Here is a 19,211-nt window from a genome sequence, read left to right as displayed (position 1 = left end):
GAAGAAGAAGGAGACAGAGGAGGCGACAAAGGGTCAGATGGCCAAAGTGAGGGAGAGAGAGCACAGAGACAGGCAGCGCAGGAGGCACAGATGACCAGGTAAGAGACCTCAAACAAAATTGTGCATGCCATACACTGTCAGAACACTGAACTGCATACTACTCTGTAGTATTCCATAAGAGTTTAAGGACTGAAACCACTTGATTCTCTACTATAGCACTTGGGGGGTTGTCAAACTCTAGGCATTGTTATAATAATAATATGAATAATAATTAATTTAATTTGTAACATACTCTTAATTCTGAGGAATCCCAGAATCCCAGTTACGGGTTTTAAGTGTAAATAAAACTGTAGATGCCCTTTCAAAAAGTGCTGACTTATCTTGACATTGCTCATTGTGCCTAGTATTTAGTTTTGAATGAGAGATCTTGTGTAAAGTAAGTAATTTGGTTGCTGTGGTTTCCCCACAGAGGGTCACATGATGAGGGCAGCAGTCAGGCAAATGAGCAGGTGAGAACACAAGGGAACATAATTTAGCTGTGAAGAGCATTATTGATCAATACATTCATTTAATAGGATTGTTATTTCAGAGAGTGACAAGTTTTCATGTCATATGTTACAGGATATTGAGCCCCAGGGATTTGATGTTTCAGACATCCTCACCTGCACAAAGCCTGCACAACCTGACCCTAAGCTTATAGTAGTGCAGAAGCGAGATAACTGTGTGTTGTCTTTTCAAGAGAAATGGTTCAAAACTTTTCCTTGGTTACATTACAGTGCCACTTTACAAGGAGTCATATGTTTTCACTGTGCCAAGGTTTTTTTGAATCAGCCAACATATGCAAGCAAGTGTGACCCTGCCTTTGTGAGTGTAGGCTTTAGAAATTGGAAAAAAGCTATCCAGAAGTTCTCACAACATGCAAAAAGTCAGTTGCATATCCATGCCGTGAACATCTATGCACAAAAAGGTAACACTATAGCTTCACAGCTTTCTTCAGCTGTTGCCAGACAACAGGAGGAAGTAAGGTATGGATTGATGAAGATTGTAGGCTCAATCAAATACTTAGCTAGGCAAGGTTTACCGCTACGAGGTCATGTGGAAGAGAAGGGTAATCTATCCCAACATCTGAAAGAAAAGGCAGAGGATGACCCTGCTTTTCAGAAGTGGTTAGAGACACGCAAGCAATATTACACAAGTCCTCTCATTCAAAACGAGGTACTAGGCATAATGAGCAAAGACATTATAAGAGGAATAGCTGACACTATTAGATGCCTCCCAGTCACACAGTTTGCCTTGATTGTTGATGGGACACAAGACATATCAGGTCAAGAACAAGAATCTGTATGTCTTCGTTATGTGGATCATGACTTAAATCCTCATGAGGAATTCATTGGGATGTATTCAGTGCATGAGACCACAGGAGAATCTCTTGCAAATGTAGTATTAGATGTTATCTGCAGACTAAATTTGCCATTGTCAGCTCTGCGTGGGCAGACATATGATGGCGCAGCAAATATGTCTGGCAAATATTCTGGAACACAGGCTCACATTAGGAAGAAACAACCACTTGCTTTGTATGTGCACTGTGGAGCACACTGTGTTAATTTGATAGCACAGAAGGCATGCACAGCTTCTATAGTTGTGTGAGATGCCCTTGACTGGGTTCATCAATTAGGAGTTTTGTGTGGACAGTCTGGCAAATTCAAACATATGTTTCATACGATAGCGATATCTGACCACGGAACCTCAAGTGCCCTGAAACCACTTTGTGCTACTAGGTGGACCGTCAGACACGGTGCCATCCATTCTGTTTTAACACAGTATGACTCAATCCTCACTGCCTTAGAGGAAATGGCAGGGACTAACTCTCCCACTGCAACCACTGCAAATGGTCTATTTCAGCAGTTTATGAGAGGCAGCACTGTAGTTGGTCTTGTGATGGCACAAGCAGTTATTGGAGAGCTAGAGTGTCTCAACAGGTCTCTTCAGAGAAGGACAGAGACTGTTTCTGGTATGCGGGCTGCTGTTTGTAAGGTTCAGTCTACTCTCAATGGCAAGAGGAGTGATGAGGCCTTCCAACACCTTTTTGAGAGGGCATCTACAGTTGTGAATTCTGTAGACTTAGAACCCATAACAATGCCAAGAGTTCGACAACCACCCAAGTGCTATGGAGAATCAAGTGGATTCAGTCCTAAAACTCCTATAGAATATTACAGAGTTGAGTTTTATAAGGTACTTGACACCATTCACACACAGTTCACTGAACGTTTCCAGCAGGGTTGTCTTCTTACCCTCCAAAAGCTGGAGAACACCTTGCTTTCTGGAAATATTGATCCGGTGGTTCATGACTACCCAGAAATTAATGCCCAGCTGCTGGAAATCCAGCTACCGATGTTCAAACACAATTACATGTACCGTTCCTGTGGAGAGGCTACACACATTATCAGAGAGTTGCCAGCAGAGGTGCGAGGATTATTTACCGAAGTCGAAACTCTGATGAGATTACTCCTTGTGGTACCAGTCTCGTCCTCTGAGGCAGAGAGGAGCTTTAGTGCTCTTCAACGATTAAAAACTTGGTTACGCACAAGTATGTCACAGCAGAGGCTGAACCATGTTGCAGTGTGCAACATCCATCAGGACAAATTGGACCTCTTAACTAAGAAGTCAATTTGTGCACAGTTCATTTCTTTTACACCAAGACGCAAACAGGTGTTTGGTGCTTTTATGTGAAATGCTTTTATACTTCTTTTGTATTTACCTGCTTTTGTTTAGATGTTGATAGTTTGAGCTGGTGATGCCCGACAATATGTTTATTGAATTGTGCATTTGTATTGAATTGTGTGAATTTGCTGGATGTAGGTGTCAATAATACAGTGATGCAATTGATTAATCTTTAAGTTCTTGCGTGTTTTTTTCATAAGATAGACACACACAAAATCAATTAAGTGGAAGCTGCCACTGCTGACTAATGCTTAAACACTGAATTTTACTACTGTGTCATTATGGCATAAATAGTCAAAAAGAAGCCAAAATCAGTAAAGGTATCGCAATGTATTTCTAATACAGGAACGGCAAATTGGCATGTTACCTTTTACACAAGAAGATGATTGATTAAATAAATATGCCGCGAGTTTAACCCCCCCAAAGGTAGACCCAAAGTTACGCCCTTGTTGATCAGCATGTCAGATGTGAAGGCAATGAGAGAAAAACCAAAAATACAGAAGAAAACACTCGCACTAAAAGACTACAATGGACAGAGCATTGAGTGTTTAGGCACATGCAAGCTGGAAGTCACAGTCAAGGATAAAGTGCATCACCTGCTCTTCTCAGTTGTTCCTGAAGGACTTGATTCACTGCTAGGGGACAAAGCCTGTGAAAGCTTGGAGCTAGTGAAAAGAGTGTACCGGATCAACACCAGCAGGACTGACTCACCTGACTCTGCTGACACGATCGTGCAGAACTTCTCCGACGTCTTCAGAGGTTTTGGTATGCTGCCATTTACATACAAAATTCAACTGAAAGACAACGCACAGCCAGTTGTTCATGCCGCAAGAAGAGTTCCACTGGCACTCAGAGACAGCTTGAAGAAAGAGCTGGAGCGGATGACGGCGCTTGGAGTGATAAAAAAGATCGAAGAACCAACGGAGTGGGTTAATTCCATGGTCTGCGTAAAGAAAAAGAATGGAGAGCTTAGGATATGCATGGATCCAAAAGACCTAAATGAAAATATCAAGCGTGAACACTACCAAATACCCAAGCGAGAGGAGATCACCAGCGAGATGGCAGGCGCCAGGTACTTCTCAAAAATGGATGCATCACAAGGTTTTTGGCAATTGAGGCTGGATGAGAGCAGTACCAAGATGTGTACGTTCAATACACCCTTTGGACGATACTGTTTCCAGAGGCTCCCCTTTGGAATTATATCCGCCTCTGAAATCTTTCATAGGGCAATGGAGCACATCATCGAAGGCCTGGATGGAGTAAGAGCCTATGTAGATGACATAATTATATGGGGGTCCACAATCCAGCAGCACAATCAGAGAGTGACCAGTGTGCTAGAGCGAATACAAGATAATGGATTAAAGCTCAACAAAAACAAATGCCAGTTTGCTGCTCAAGAGATCGTGTTCCTCGGAGACAAGCTCTCAGCTCAGGGAATACAGGCAGATGAAGAAAAGATCAACGCCATAATGAACATGCCAAAGCCCACAGACAAACCAGGTGTCCTACGCATCATGGGAATGGTAAACTTCATCGGGAAATTCATACCCAATCTCTCAGCGAAAACAACTCACCTGCGTGAGCTCCTCCACAAAGAAAACAACTTCAACTGGACAGCCAACCATGAGCGCGAGTGGCTAAAGCTCAAAGATGCACTCACTGCCACACCTGTGCTGACATTCTTCGACCCAACCCAAAGAATCAAGGTGTCGACAGATGCTTCGAAAGATGGAATCGGTGCGGTACTACTACAAGCCGAAGGTGAGCACTGGAAACCTGTAGCATATGCATCTAGGTCAATGACAGAGACTGAGTGCAGATATGCACAAATTGAAAAAGAATGTCTCGGATTAGTGTTTGGCCTTGAAAAGTTTCACAGCTACATATACGGCCTACCCACCTTCACAGTTGAGACTGACCATCGTCCACTCGTTGCAATAATGAAAAAGAACCTGAATGAAATGTCACCACGGATACAGCGCATGATGATGAAGATGCAGAGGTATGACATTGAACTCATCTACACACCAGGCAAGCACCTCATTCTCGCCGATGCATTGTCAAGAGCTCCTATCAAGGGTTGTGCGAGCACGACTGAAGAAGATGTCCAGGTGCACGTCAACACGGTGTCCGCAGCGCTTCCTGTGTCCGACGCCAAGCCCCGGCAGATCATCGACGAGACGGTGAAAGATCCAGAGCTACAGCGCGTCATGGAGAACATCCGGGATGGATGGGCTGCAGGATCCTGTCCACAGTTCTTCCACGTCAGAGGTGAGCTGAGTGTAGTCAATGGACTGTTGTTAAAACAAAACAGAATAGTCATTCCACGCACACTTAGAAAAGAGCTACTGCAGAGAATTCATGAAGGACACTTAGGTGTCGAAAAATGTAAAAGAAGGGCAAGAGACACAGTATACTGGCCAGGACTTAACAAAGACATTAAGAACATGACAGGCAAATGCGAGACATGCCTGAAATACAGAAACAAACAAACAAAAGAGCCAATGACGGTAACTGATGTGACAACAACACCTTGGCACAAAGTAGGAATGGACTTGTTCCACCTGAAAGGAAAGGATTACTTGGTAGTAATTGACTATTTCTCAAATTACCCTGAGATGGCATTACTCTCAAGCACAACATCCAACATCCAGCAAGGAGTGGCAAGACTTCGCAAAAGTCTATGATTTCAAGCATGTCACATCTAGCCCACTGTATGCACAGTCTAATGGCAAAGCAGAGAAAGGCGTTCACATCCTGAAGCAGCTGTTGAAAAAGGCTGCAGACAGTGCTTCCGATCCTTACCTGGCTCTACTGAGCTACAGAGCATCACCTCTGGAATGCGGACTGTCACCTGCTGAGCTGCTGATGAATAGAAGGCTTCGAACAACACTTCCAACCTCTGCAAAGCAAAGGAAACGCCCAAAGCTGGAACAAAAGCTGAAACATCAGAAAATGAAACAAAAGAATTTCTATGACAGAACAGCAAAGCCGCTTCCACCACTGTCCAGGGACGACGCAGTCAGGATTGAAAGTCCTGAAGGATGGACGACGAAAGCTACTGTTCTTCAAGAGGTCGCTCCACAGTCCTACACTGTGAAAACACCAGAAGGACAGATCATCAGGCGAAACCGGCGCAGTCTCCTGAAAACACCAGCAACACCAGAGACTGTTCCAGACCAAGAGCTCAGTCAAACCCAAGCTGAGTCCGAGTCAATCTCCACACATAATGCACACTGCAACACAGACACAGACACTGATAATCTAACTAATACTTCTCTTCCAGGTGAAATGCTGATAAGAAGATCCGCTAGACATATCAAGAAACCTGAGAGACTTGACCTGTAAAAAAAAGAAAAAGGAAATGAGTTAATGTGTTATGTGTTATGGCATTAATGTTTGAGTTTAGTTACAGTAATTAATTAGCCATTGTGTTTTTTCTTACATAACTAAATACCAAGAATGAGTTATGATGTTTGTTGTTACTACCTATAATGAGAAAAGAAGTCCATGCAGTTTAATGGAAAAGTTGTCTAAAGTAATTACTGACACTTGTGATGCGTTTAGTTTTTCATGCTTCAGAGAAAGGGGGATGTGGTGATATCTGTAGTTCCACATGTTGCCAGAAGGTGTCGGTAGCGGTCCTACTAATGAGTGATTACTGTTAATACAGGGTAGATTTAGTACCGAGTTCATATAGTGAAGTCGCATGTAAGATGCTCCGTCTTTATAATAAATGACAAGTGCTAAACAAAGATTCTTTATTGAAATGAAGAACAAAACAGACACGACAGGCCCCTTGCGATGTTGACATTCGCAAAGCCTTATCTCTCCTATATCCCACTTTCATCGCGCCCAAAAGCTATTTCCATGTTCCTTTTTCTTGGCAGAGAGACCGTCTTATATAATCAGTATGTTTTCCCTCTTCTTAACAGAAATCCTCCCGCTCCTCCTCCTTACCGCGATTTGTTTCATCGTGTTTACCTTTGTATGAATGCGGAACACTTCCGGTGACCACGACCTCAGCTCCGAATCAGGGCACTGCCACACCGTCCACAGGTGATGGAGTCGCGCCAGCAACCCTTCCGTCACAACTGACCCCGATGCATCGCGTCGCCGGGTTCTTACCCAGAATCCTCTCTGGTCCGCCGGAGGAGAACCTTGGGCCGTAAACCTGTGGCGGTCTTTCTCCTTGTGGCCTCGAACCCAGAGCTGGTCTGGGTCAGCGGCACCCAGACCCCAAACACACACCTCCAGACCGCAAACACACACACCTCACCGAGGCAGAGCTCCACAGTGTGAACACTGGAGGCTAAATATAGCAGGGATAACAATACATTATTACAAGGGATTTATGGATGGTACATTTACAACCAAAGAAAATGACAACACAAACATGGAAGAATGGGAATGATCCACTAATGAAGATATCTATTACAGTTGGTGAAAATAATAGAGGAGTCATTTATTGTGTTAATTAGTTAATTAGCTGTCCCCTTAGGGAAATTCTTTTTCACAGTTTACTTCCGTCATTTCTCATCTTCATTTCTCGTCATAGGCACATAAAGAACATGCATGAAATACATTTATACATTTGACATTGATGATGATAACAAACATACATTGGGGTTGGGGTTATCTGACTGTAAACCTGTTACCAAGGGTTTTCCTCCATAAGAGGTCATTCAGCTTGTTTCAGTTTAAATGAAGCAGTTTCCTTGGATAACAGACGTGAATGAAAGCGCTAAATCTTTTTTCATATAAGGTTTTTCTTGTACTGTATATTATGGACGTTTTCATCATGATAGTGAGCCAATTCTAATGTCACAATTAAGAAATTAAAATGTTTTAAGTGTATTCCTACAGTGGCCAGTTTATGACGTAGAGTGAGGTTAAGACTAAATACAGCAGGATTGCGATTGTCAGGGTGTGAATGTGTGTATAACCGCCGTAAGTCACTTCGGATAAAAGCGCCTGCTAAATGAAATGCTCTAAATGACTGCTGCCTTTTTGTGCTGAACCTAAGACCCTCGACATTCTACCCTTTGACAGATTCCCACACGTTTTAAGTCCCTCCGCCCATGGTGGGGTACAGGGGGTTACCTGAAGGCTCGTTTGTTAAGCGGCTGTTTGACAGGCTGCTCCCTGGAGGACTGCAGCCGAGCCCGCACTCACTGATACACACGGAACTAGGGCCCCGCCCGCCGCACACACACACACACGCACACGCACACACACTCACCCACACATATACTCGTACATACACACACACCTACACGCACACACACACATATACACGTACATACACACACACATATACACGCACACGCACACATATATACATGTAGCCGAGCTAAATTTAATTTGATTTTGTCATTTTTTTATCATTGTTCATACCTTTTTTTTTTATTGTGAACTCCACCAAATATTGGTTCCTAAGTAAGTTGGTTTCGTTGTTTCCTATGGCATGCCTTTTGTTTCCCTGGGGAGTGGTTTGGCGTTGCACCTGTGTGTCTAGCGTCAGTGAGCGCTGATGCACGGAGCTGGTGAGTTGCGTTTGTGTCTCTCTCCATTAGATTTTTATGTTAACCCCTTGTTGGTTGCCTTTGAACGGTTGTGGTGGTTCACACTGCTTTGCGACATGCTTTTAGGCACGCGGGAGAAACTCCCTGGTTCGTAGACAATTTTTTTAGTCATTGAATTGTTGGAAGGGTGGACTTTATAACTTTTAACTCGTGAACTAGCTTGAGCTGGTGTTAGCTTTCTACGGGGTTTCCCGGCCGCGTGAGATTCGGCATGGGAGGAAGATCACTGTATTTCCTGCGTTGATATTACAAATGCAGTTGTGTGATCCAGTATGTGTGGTCAATTGTTTGCTTCCTTTATTTTGTAGAGTGGAGAGAGATATCCCGGATTGTGTGTGACGCCTGTGTTGTTTTGTCTCCTTTTGAAAGAATAAACCTCCATCACTCGACTCCTGTGTGTGTGCCTCACTCAAAGATACAAGACACAACGCAGATAGACATCGGTTACAAATGGTGCCGTGACCCGGATTCTTCAGATCAGCCGCTGCAGATCGCCGAGGTTATGCTGTGAGCAAGTAAGCGTATCGTACAGCAAGCAGGATCCGTTGATTGTTGAGACCTTTCATAAAAGTTTTTTTTATTTGTGGCTGTGTTTTTCCACAATTTATCATTATTTTTTCCTCAAATACAGTGTCCCTGTACAGTTAAATATTATTTTAACATCACATTTCAACTGTTATATTCCACTATATTCATTGTGTTTTAATTATAATGGATTTTACGCGATTTGGGATGGGTAGAGGGTGTTTGCAACCAGGGAATGCAGAGCAAACTAGGATGCCAGGCATTAGCAGCCCTCAGAGTACAGATAATGGTACGCCTGTAGCAAGGCAGATGTTTTCCACTCCCGCCACTGCTGATAATGACACTCTGGCACAACTGCGTGACCTCTTAGGGGAGCTGGGAACCCACATTGGTGACACTGTTGTGAGTCGCATATTAGCCAACCAAACACTTACCCCCACACTCAATTGCCCACCCCCCATGACTCCCCACTCCACCATTCCGCCATTCGCCTTACCGCTGGGGCTCCATTCACCACCCCCCATGACTTCCCCTCCACTTGAGCCCATGCCTTCCCCAGTTGATATGTCTCAACTAAACATCATGGTAAAAGCAGTTGTCAAGGAACCAGTGATGTATAGAGGAAATGGCTCTGACAAATACACAGTACAAGAGTGGATAGAGGTGATGGACAGTTACCTGCATAAAATTAACTGTCCAACTTCAGAGCAGGCCGATGAAATCCTCAGTCACCTTTTGGGACGAGCTAAGAGTATCGTTAAAGTGGGGCTGAAGAGTAGTGCCGATGTCAACACACACCCTGAAGTGGTATACGACATACTCAGAAGATACTTCAGTGATTCTCCCATGTCCAGCTTACCGATGGCTGATTTCTATTCTACACAGCCCGATGCAAATGAGAACCCAGTGGATTACTGGGTCTGGCTTAATGCAGCAGCTGAGCATGCTGACCGGTATCTGGGGAAAAGTGGAGAAAAGAGGGAGACCATGTCAGCGCAAATTGCTATGATGTTCATCAGGAACTGCCCCAACCCTGAACTCTCCAGTGTGTTCCGGTGTAAGCCTATCAGCAAATGGTCAGCCGTGGAAGTGCAAGAGGCTATCGATGAACACCAGAGGGAGCACCAGGCAAGGAGGAGGTCCATTAAAGCAGAGAAGTTCAAAATGGTGACAGCAGCTGCCACTACCTGTTTGCCTGTAGTTGAAGAGCTGACTGCAATGAGGGCTGGAGTTCAAGAACCTCCTACACAGCCAAAGGTGAGTGCAGTCACCTCTTCAGAAGCAGGGGCCTTAGAACGAGTACTGAGCATGCTGGAAGGCATTATGGCCAGAGCAGCTTCACCGGTCCAACGGCTGACCCCGTGGACACGCCCCACTTCTTGCCGTGTATGTGGTGACAAGACTCACATCACACGTGAACACTGCATGAAAGAGAACAGGTGCTTCGGGTGCGTGGAACCTGGCCACGCAAGGAGAGATTGCACACAAGCTGTACCACGGCAAACCCAAGCAGGGAACCACACACCTAACCAGGGAAACTGAGTCGCTCACACTACGGAGGGCAAAGTGTGAGTGTGTTATGTCAGACCCTCAAAACTGAAGAAGACTCGCGTTCAATATATGAAGAGAGCTGCAAGACTGCACCGAATGGCAGCGTCGTGATTTTCCAGAATACACACAAGCTCGAGAAAGCAGATGATCTATTTTACACTGATGTGCTTGTGGATGACCAAGTTGCACTGCACGCAATGCTAGACACAGGTTCAATGGCTTGTACAATGAGTGAAGAAGCAGAAGAGGAGCTCCACAAGGCAGGGTTGCTCTCAGAGGGTGCTCAGTCCAGCGAAGACATCTTTCTGGTGGGTTGTGGTGGTGTGCATGTGCGGCCCAAGTGCATTCATCAGTTAAAGTTGAAAATCTATGGACAAGAAGCAATCGTGCCCATATTAGTCGTGCCAGGTCAGCGTGACCAAATGATAGTAGGCACCAATGTGCTGAAACACCTGCTACGCCAATTCAAGCAAGATCCCAGCTATTGGCGCGTGATGAGTAAAGCTGACTTCACTGGTGAACCAGGCATCGAACAATTCTTGAGCATGCTCTCGGGCATAACAAGATGGAAAGGTGACACTATCCCAGACGTCATTGGGACTGTGAAACTTACCAATGCTGTGACGCTGATGCCCAAACAGGAGCACATAGTGTGGGGAAAGCTTCCTGGAAAGGCTCCTATCTCAGAGGGAAGTACCATACTGGTGGAACCTTCAAAGTCCCACTCAAACCGGAAAAGCATCATGGTAGGGAGAACTGTGGCATCAATGAGTGGAGACAGGTGGGTTCATGTGAAGGTCGTGAACCCAAGTGACAAGCCTGTAACACTGAGGAGGAACATGAAGTTAGCTGATGTTTCACCATGTGTGGCACTGGAAGACTTCGAGCTCGGAGTGGACCATGTCGCCGACACAGAGCTAAAAGCACAAGGCCAAAGCGTAAGAGTAAGCACTGACCATGTCCCTGATACCTCTGTAACTCCCACCCTTCAGGACAAGCTTGCTGGTCTTGGATTGAACGATATAGACATCAACTCTTGTGAAGTGTCCCTGTATTGGAAGAACCAGCTCGTGGAACTCATACAGCGGCATGGAGATGTGTTCTCCAAGGACAAGCTGGACTGTGGCCTGGCCAAAGACTTTGTCCATCGGATCCATCTGACTGATGAGCGCCCCTTCCGTCTAGCATACCGTCGCGTCCCACCAAGCCAATACCAGAAACTAAGAGAAGTCCTCTCTGAGATGGAAGAGAAAAACATCATACGCAAGTCATCAAGTGAGTGGGCTTCGCCATTAGTACTGGTTTGGAAAAAAAATGGAGAGCTACGCATCTGTGTGGACTACCGGTGGCTTAATGCACGCACAGTGAAGGATGCCCACCCAGTACCCCACCAAGCTGACTGTTTGGCTGCATTGGGGGGAAATGCCGTATTCAGCACCATGGACTTGACATCGGGTTCTACAATGTCCCCATGCATGAACAGGACAAGAAGTTTACTGCTTTCACTACACCAGTAGGCCTCCATGAGTTCAACCGACTACCCCAAGGCCTGTGCAACAGCCCGGCGAGTTTCATGCGCCTCATGATGAGTGTCTTTGGAGACCAAAACTTCTTGACCCTGTTGTGCTACCTTGACGATGTTTTGGTCTTTGCCCCAAATGAAGAGGAAGCCCTGAACAGACTCGAAATGGTCTTTAAGCGGTTGAGAGGACATGGGCTTAAGTTGGCACCGAAGAAGTGCCATTTCTTTAGGCGAAGCGTCAGGTTCTTGGGCCACATCATTAACGAGAACGGAGTTGCCACAGATTCTGAAAAGATACAAGTCATCACAGACATGAGTGAAGCGGATTTGATGATGGAGGATGGAGTCACACCTTCAGCAAAAAGGATCAAGTCTTTCCTCGGTATGATAATGTATTACCAGAGATTCATACAAAACTGTTCCAGTATGGCAAAGCCCCTGTTCTCCCTGACCGCCGCTGCCACTGGAAAGGCCAACGCAAAACGGGCTTCTCACTTCAAAAGGCTCAGCCCAGGTGATTGGACTCAAGAACAGAGCAACTCATTCAACCAACTAAAGGCTGCTTTACTGAACTCAGTTGTGTTGGCTCATCCAGACTTTGGTCGCCCTTTCATTCTCTCAACCAACGCTTCATTGGATGGATTGGGCGCTGTACTTTCTCAAGTCCCCGAAGGAGGGAGCAAGGCACGTCCCATAGCCTTCGCAAGCAAGGCTCTGACTCGCCCTCAAATGAAGTATCCAGCTCATCGGTTAGAGTTCCTCGCTCTCAAATGGTCCGTGTGTGATAAATTCAGCCATTGGTTAAAGGGACATTCCTTCACCGTCTGGACCGACAATAACCCGTTAACCTACATCCTCACAAAGCCAAAGTTGGATGCTTGTGAACAGCGGTGGGTGTCGAAGCTGGCTCCATACGACTTCAGTATCCAATATATCCCAGGCAGCAAGAACATCGTTGCAGATGCCTTGAGTAGACAACCCTTTGTCAAGCCACGGGTCAGCGAGAGACTTATAGCAGAGCCGTATGGAGCTCTGCTGGAAGAAGCGCAGCAGATCCGAGATGACAGGATACAGGATGTGTTTCGGCTGAGCACCAACTGCCAAGAGGTCAAAATGGGTGGATCTGAAGTGGCATGCAGTTCAATGAGCAGTGAAGAAGTGACAGCCGTCTTGGATGGTCAGGTTGAGTGGGGTGAGGGACCCAAAGGACGAGTGATCTCCTGGCTGGCAAACAATGTGCATAAGCTCGTTCCACCAGGTGAAAGGGCCTTACCTGTCTTCTCCCTTAAAGAGCTCCAAGACAAGCAACAGGAAGACACTATACTGGCAAGAGTCATACACTACGTGTCACGTGGTAGTAGACCATCGAGGAGAGAAAGAGTCAAAGAGCCTCTCAAAGTCCAGAAAACTCTAAAGCAGTGGGAAAAGCTCAAGATGTTGGATGGCATCCTGTATAGAGTGATCAAAGACTCACTAAGTGGGAGAAGGCGTTACCAGTATGTCGTGGCTGCATCACTAACCAAGCAGGCTCTGCAGGGTGTCCATGATGAGGCTGGGCACCAGGGACAGCACAGGACTCTATATCTTGCGAGGCAGAGGTTCTTCTGGATTGACATGGAACGAGATGTCTGTGAATATGTCAAGACATGCAAGCGCTGTGTGGTAAGCAAGACACCCGAACCTGAAGGGAGAGCGCCTCTCGAGAGCATCAAAACAACAAGCCCTCTCGAGATGGTCTGCATTGACTTTTGGTCAGCCGAAATCCCAAATGGAAAAACTGTGGATGTCCTGGTCATCACTGACCATTTCACAAAAATGGCTCACGCTTTTCCATGTCATGATCAGTCAGCAAAGCAGGTTGCCCGTCAGCTCTGGGATCGATACTTCTGTGTCTACGGCTTCCCAGAGAGAATTCACTCCGACCAAGGAGCCAACTTCGAGAGCCAGTTGATCCGAGAGTTACTGCTGATTTCTGGTGTAAAGAAGTCGAGGACAACGGCTTATCATCCCATGGGAAACGGTGTGGTTGAACGCTTCAACCGGACATTGGGAAGCATGATCAGAGCTCTCCCTCCAAGAGCTAAGCAAAAATGCCCCCAGATGTTGCAGACGTTGACTTTCGCCTACAACTGCACTGCCCACGAGTCAACAGGCTACGCCCCGTTCTATCTAATGTACGGGAGGATCCCCAGACTCCCAGTTGACGTGATGTTCCACAATGTGGAGAGGGACTGTGACATCGCTGACTATGATAAATATGTCTTTAAACTGAGGGAGGAGTTAAAAGAAGCATTATCATCTGCTCAGGCCAATGCTGTCACCAGTCAGCAGCACCAAACTGAACTGTACAACAAGAGGACCAAAGGTCATGACATCGCTGAGGGAGACCAAGTGCTCTTGTCAAACAAATGTGAAAGGGGACGCAAGAAATTGTCGGACAAATGGGACTCTGTCCCGTACATGGTGATCTCAAGAGATCCTAGGTGTCATACCTATCGGATAAGGAATACAAGCAGTGGCCGTGAAAAGGTTGTGCATCGCAATCGCCTCCTGTGCGCAAACTTTCTTCCGCTTGAGTTGGAAGATGAGGAGGATGTTGACGCATCATTCACTGAGTCGTCTGAGTCGAGCCATGACGAGACACAAAGCTGCGTGTCAGATGTGGCGACAGGTGATGTCACAGAAGACAGGACATCCAGTTGGGTTCTGGATAGTGCTTCTGTTGTCCCATCATGTCTTGACGATGATGAAGAGCTTGGAGACATTGACCTGCGTGAAAGTGTTAGCCGGAGGTCAATGAGTGTGTCAAGTGTGGCCGATGAAACAGGCTGTAGCAACGACCCCCCAAGCACTGTGATCAGTGTTGTCTCCCGTATTAGAACAAGGGTGGGCAGGCTGGTGAAACCTGTAGATAGACTCATTCAGAACATGACCCAGAGGAAAATACTAGCTTGAGTGATGAACCTCTGTAAGCCATCAAGTACCTTAAGACAATTCTTTAATCCAGTGTTTGGGTTGAACATGTGTTACAGTAGCAGTGATAAATATTAGGTACTCCTTGTTTTGTGAAAGGTATATTTAAGTAATACCTTTATGAAGTAATGTGTAAGGTGGTGTAAAGGGCACCCTTTTTTTTTGCAAGTGTACCCTGGAGGGTTGCGCCGTCCTCCTCGGCCATTTTCTCAGTAATATGAGTAACTAATAAGTTGCATGACGTGAATGTATTGGAGTGTTCTGCTAAAGTCTTGAGGTATTTTGGTGAAGTTCAGAGGGGAGTATGTAGCCGAGCTAAATTTAATTTGATTTTGTCATTTTTTTATCATAGTTCATACCTTTTTTTTTTATTGTGAACTCCACCAAATATTGGTTCCTAAGTAAGTTGGTTTCGTTGTTTCCTATGGCATGCCTTTTGTTTCCCTGGGGAGTGGTTTGGCGTTGCACCTGTGTGTCTAGCGTCAGTGAGCGCTGATGCACGGAGCTGGTGAGTTGCGTTTGTGTCTCTCTCCGTTAGATTTTTATGTTAACCCCTTGTTGGTTGCCTTTGAACGGTTGTGGTGGTTCACACTGCTTTGCGACATGCTTTTAGGCACGCGGGAGAAACTCCCTGGTTCGTAGACAATTTTTTTAGTCATTGAATTGTTGGAAGGGTGGACTTTATAACTTTTAACTCGTGAACTAGCTTGAGCTGGTGTTAGCTTTCTACGGGGTTTCCCGGCCGCGTGAGATTCGGCATGGGAGGAAGATCACTGTATTTCCCGCGTTGATATTACAAATACAGTTGTGTGATCCAGTATGTGTGGTCAATTGTTTGCTTCCTTTATTTTGTAGAGTGGAGAGAGATATCCCGGATTGTGTGTGACGCCTGTGTTGTTTTGTCTCCTTTTGAAAGAATAAACCTCGACTATCACTCGACTCCTGTGTGTGTGCCTCACTCAAAGATACAAGACACAACGCAGATAGACATCGGTTACATACACGCACACACACACATATACATGTACATACACACACACACAAAGAAATACACACACACATATACACGTACATACACACACACACATATACACGTACATACACACACACATATATACACACACATATACACGCACACGCACACATATATACACGCACACACACACACACATATACATACACACAGACACATAAAGAAATACACACACACACACACATATGCACGCACACATATATACATGCACACACACACACATATACACGTACATACACACACACACATAAAGAAATACACACACACACAAACACACACACACATACACGTACATACACCTGCACCCACACACCGATGCATGCACATACATATACACACAGAAGCATGCCCCACAACCACACACACATGCACACACACACACGCACAATTTGATGCATACAAAAACATACACACAGAAGAATGCCTCACGACCACACACACATATACACACTGAAGCATGCCCCCCCCCCCCCACACACACACACACACACACACACACACGTACAAATACATGACACACACATAAGCATGCCCACACATATGCACACAGATAGATGCATGAACCCACAAATACACACACACCTAACAGATGCATGCACAACCACATTTACACACAAAAGTACACACACACACACACACACATGCCCACACACATGCACATTCACACCCATAGATGCATGCCCACACATGCATACTCTTACACACACTCAACCACACATGCAAGCCCACACACACTAATACACATGCACTAAAATAGATACACACACACAAACTCACCCACACATGAAGCCCAGGAGGAGAAAGGCAGATTCACAGCCTATTGTGTAAAGTGTACTATCTATCACAGATAGCACCTTTTAAACAGTAACGCTAACCGGACACAAATACACGAGCGTTAAGCGAGGCTGAGGCGACTATCTACTAACGGTGTTCTCGTGCTTATGTCTTGAACAACAATCCCCAGGCATGCAGGTGGGGGCTGGCCACTGCTCAGAGTTAGGCCTACTGTAGGTCTATCACCGTGTATACCGTACAGACACATCCAGCTAAAAATACCTCAAAGTCTCCATGAAGTCTGCCTTGACAACCGTGAATCACTGTCGACTTGACAAAACCTGCTTTCAAATCTTCGTCTTCCGCCCCAAGAATGTGGAGCTCGTTGAAACTCTTTTGCGGACTCTAATCGGACAAAGCAAAAGTGTGAAGCAGTATGAGCCAGGAACTGTGTGTGTGTGTGTGTGTGTGTGTGTGTGTGTGTGTGTGTGTGTGTGTGTGTGCGTGTATGTGTGTGTGTGTGTGTGTGTGTGTGTGTGTGTGTGCTGGTGCGTTGGGGTTTGGAGCGTTCCTGTGATTGTTGTCAGAGCGATTGGATATCGCTATCTCTCCTCTCTTTGGTCAACACATAGCTGTTATCTATGTTTGGCTGATCACGAACACATTTTCCACTCTGCTGAGATAATACACATGGTTCCTCTTCTGATTTCCTCCTTTATAGATTGCCTTCTCTGTTATTCACTGAGCAATGTTAGCATCTATCCAAGTGTGGAATCTGTGATGCAAAGATTAACTAAAACCTCCAAAACTTCTGCGTTGTTGTCTTCTTCACTGTTTTAGTATAAATGTTTCATTACTGTAAACCTGAGCTTTGAGTGGTTCGTCTTTCCATCAAGGTTTCAGATTCAAAACATACAAATGTATATCATTATAATATACAAAATATTTGAGTCAAAATATGATCTCATCTGTGCATTCAGGTGTCTACCGTTTGCCTGCAATAAACCCCACAACACATTTGTATTTGCAAAAAAACTGGTTTTATTAGGCCTGTGTCTGTCTTCGTGATCAAGATTATAAAACTTTACATTAAAATAAATCGAAATACATTCGCATCTACTTATTTTGGTTTCATAGACCTACTGCATTAGGTACATTAATATCAATCCAGACAATAGATAAAAGTACTGTTGTGTAATAAAATATATTATGATATAACCCAATTGTGTGATGTTCTCTCCGTCTCTGTTAGGTGAGTGGGTGCTGATTATACACTTTTTTTTTCGAATGAATTATAAACAAATGCTTGGTCATTTTCTTTTTCACATAAAGCCTAGAGACTGTCCTGTAGCCTGTATGTAAGAATTACAATTCGCCGAAGGTATTCCCTGTATCAATAAAATCAAACATATCAAATAAATGACATGAAAGGAAAAGCACGAAAAATCAATAAACAAAAACGATGTTTTCAAGCTATTCTCAAGCTATTTCTCAAATAAGAAAAGTATCGAAGCATATTTCCTTCATAATGCAAGTGCATTTGCATTATGAATATAATATTAAATCTGGCTAAAATCAGGTGACCTTTTGGCTTATTAAAATATAAACTGATATCAGAGCCATGCAGTATGAAACTGTTAACGTCTGAAAATATACACAATATTGTAGTATAAACATATTTAGATTTACTATCAATCAATATTTAAAATACATTTGACATTAGAAATATATTCTTTGTAAAACCTGCTTAGTTAACCTTAATGTAAGATTTTAAAAGTCTCTTCCTTTCAGAGTTCATAGATCAACTTTCAGAAGCCCAAGAAAACCCTTGTGTGTTGATATATACATGTGGATGTCCACGTTTGTGTGTGTGTGTGTGTATACGTGTGTTTATATATGCATGTGTGCGCTTGTGTGTCTTTATATATGTACGTGTGTGTGTTCATTTATGTGTGTGTAGTGTTTGTGTGCGCGCATGTTTGAATACGCATGTGTGTGTTTATGTATGGGTGTTACTGTGTGTGTATTTGTGTGTTTATATTTATATATACTAGGGCTGGACAAGTTAACGCGTTAATTCCGCGTTAACGCAATCTTATTTTAACACGATTAATACAAATTGACGCGTTACAGTAAAGGGCCCAGAGGAAACTGAGAAGTTTGGGGCACCAGACCTTACGACGGGGTGGGCTCTCTAACACAGCTACCCTGAGGGGGGGCAACACGATCGGGGCAGTCCCCGGTGGGGTCGGTTGGGGGGTCGGTCATCCGGTGAAACACACGGGGAGATAACTTGATGACCACATAGAGCATAATAACGGAAAGGACAAACGGCAGAGCCATTTGGACTATCTGAGAAAACATAGACCCACCCAACCCGCTGAGCCATCCCACACATGTAAATCAGTCTGTATCCCACCTCCATCCTGATCAGGCCAGAGCAGCTCATCTCCAACACAGCAGAGCTCACCTGAGGCCTCTTTTATGCCCTCACACATGACTCAAGGGTTTTGCCAGTTGAGTTTGA

General features: G+C 44.9%; 1 protein-coding gene across 1 annotated transcript in view; it reads right to left on the bottom strand.

The window, feature by feature from the left end:
- The window catches only part of LOC307074746 (uncharacterized protein), a 102,405-nt gene that overhangs the window by 21,549 nt on the left and 61,645 nt on the right, over positions 1-19,211 (bottom strand). The window lies entirely within an intron of this gene.

This window comes from Pollachius pollachius (assembly GCF_949987615.1).
Source record: "Pollachius pollachius genome assembly, chromosome: 4".
NCBI lineage: Eukaryota > Metazoa > Chordata > Actinopteri > Gadiformes > Gadidae > Pollachius > Pollachius pollachius.
The sequence above is the reverse complement of the archived record's forward strand: the minus strand, read 5'-3'. Positions and strand labels throughout refer to the sequence as shown.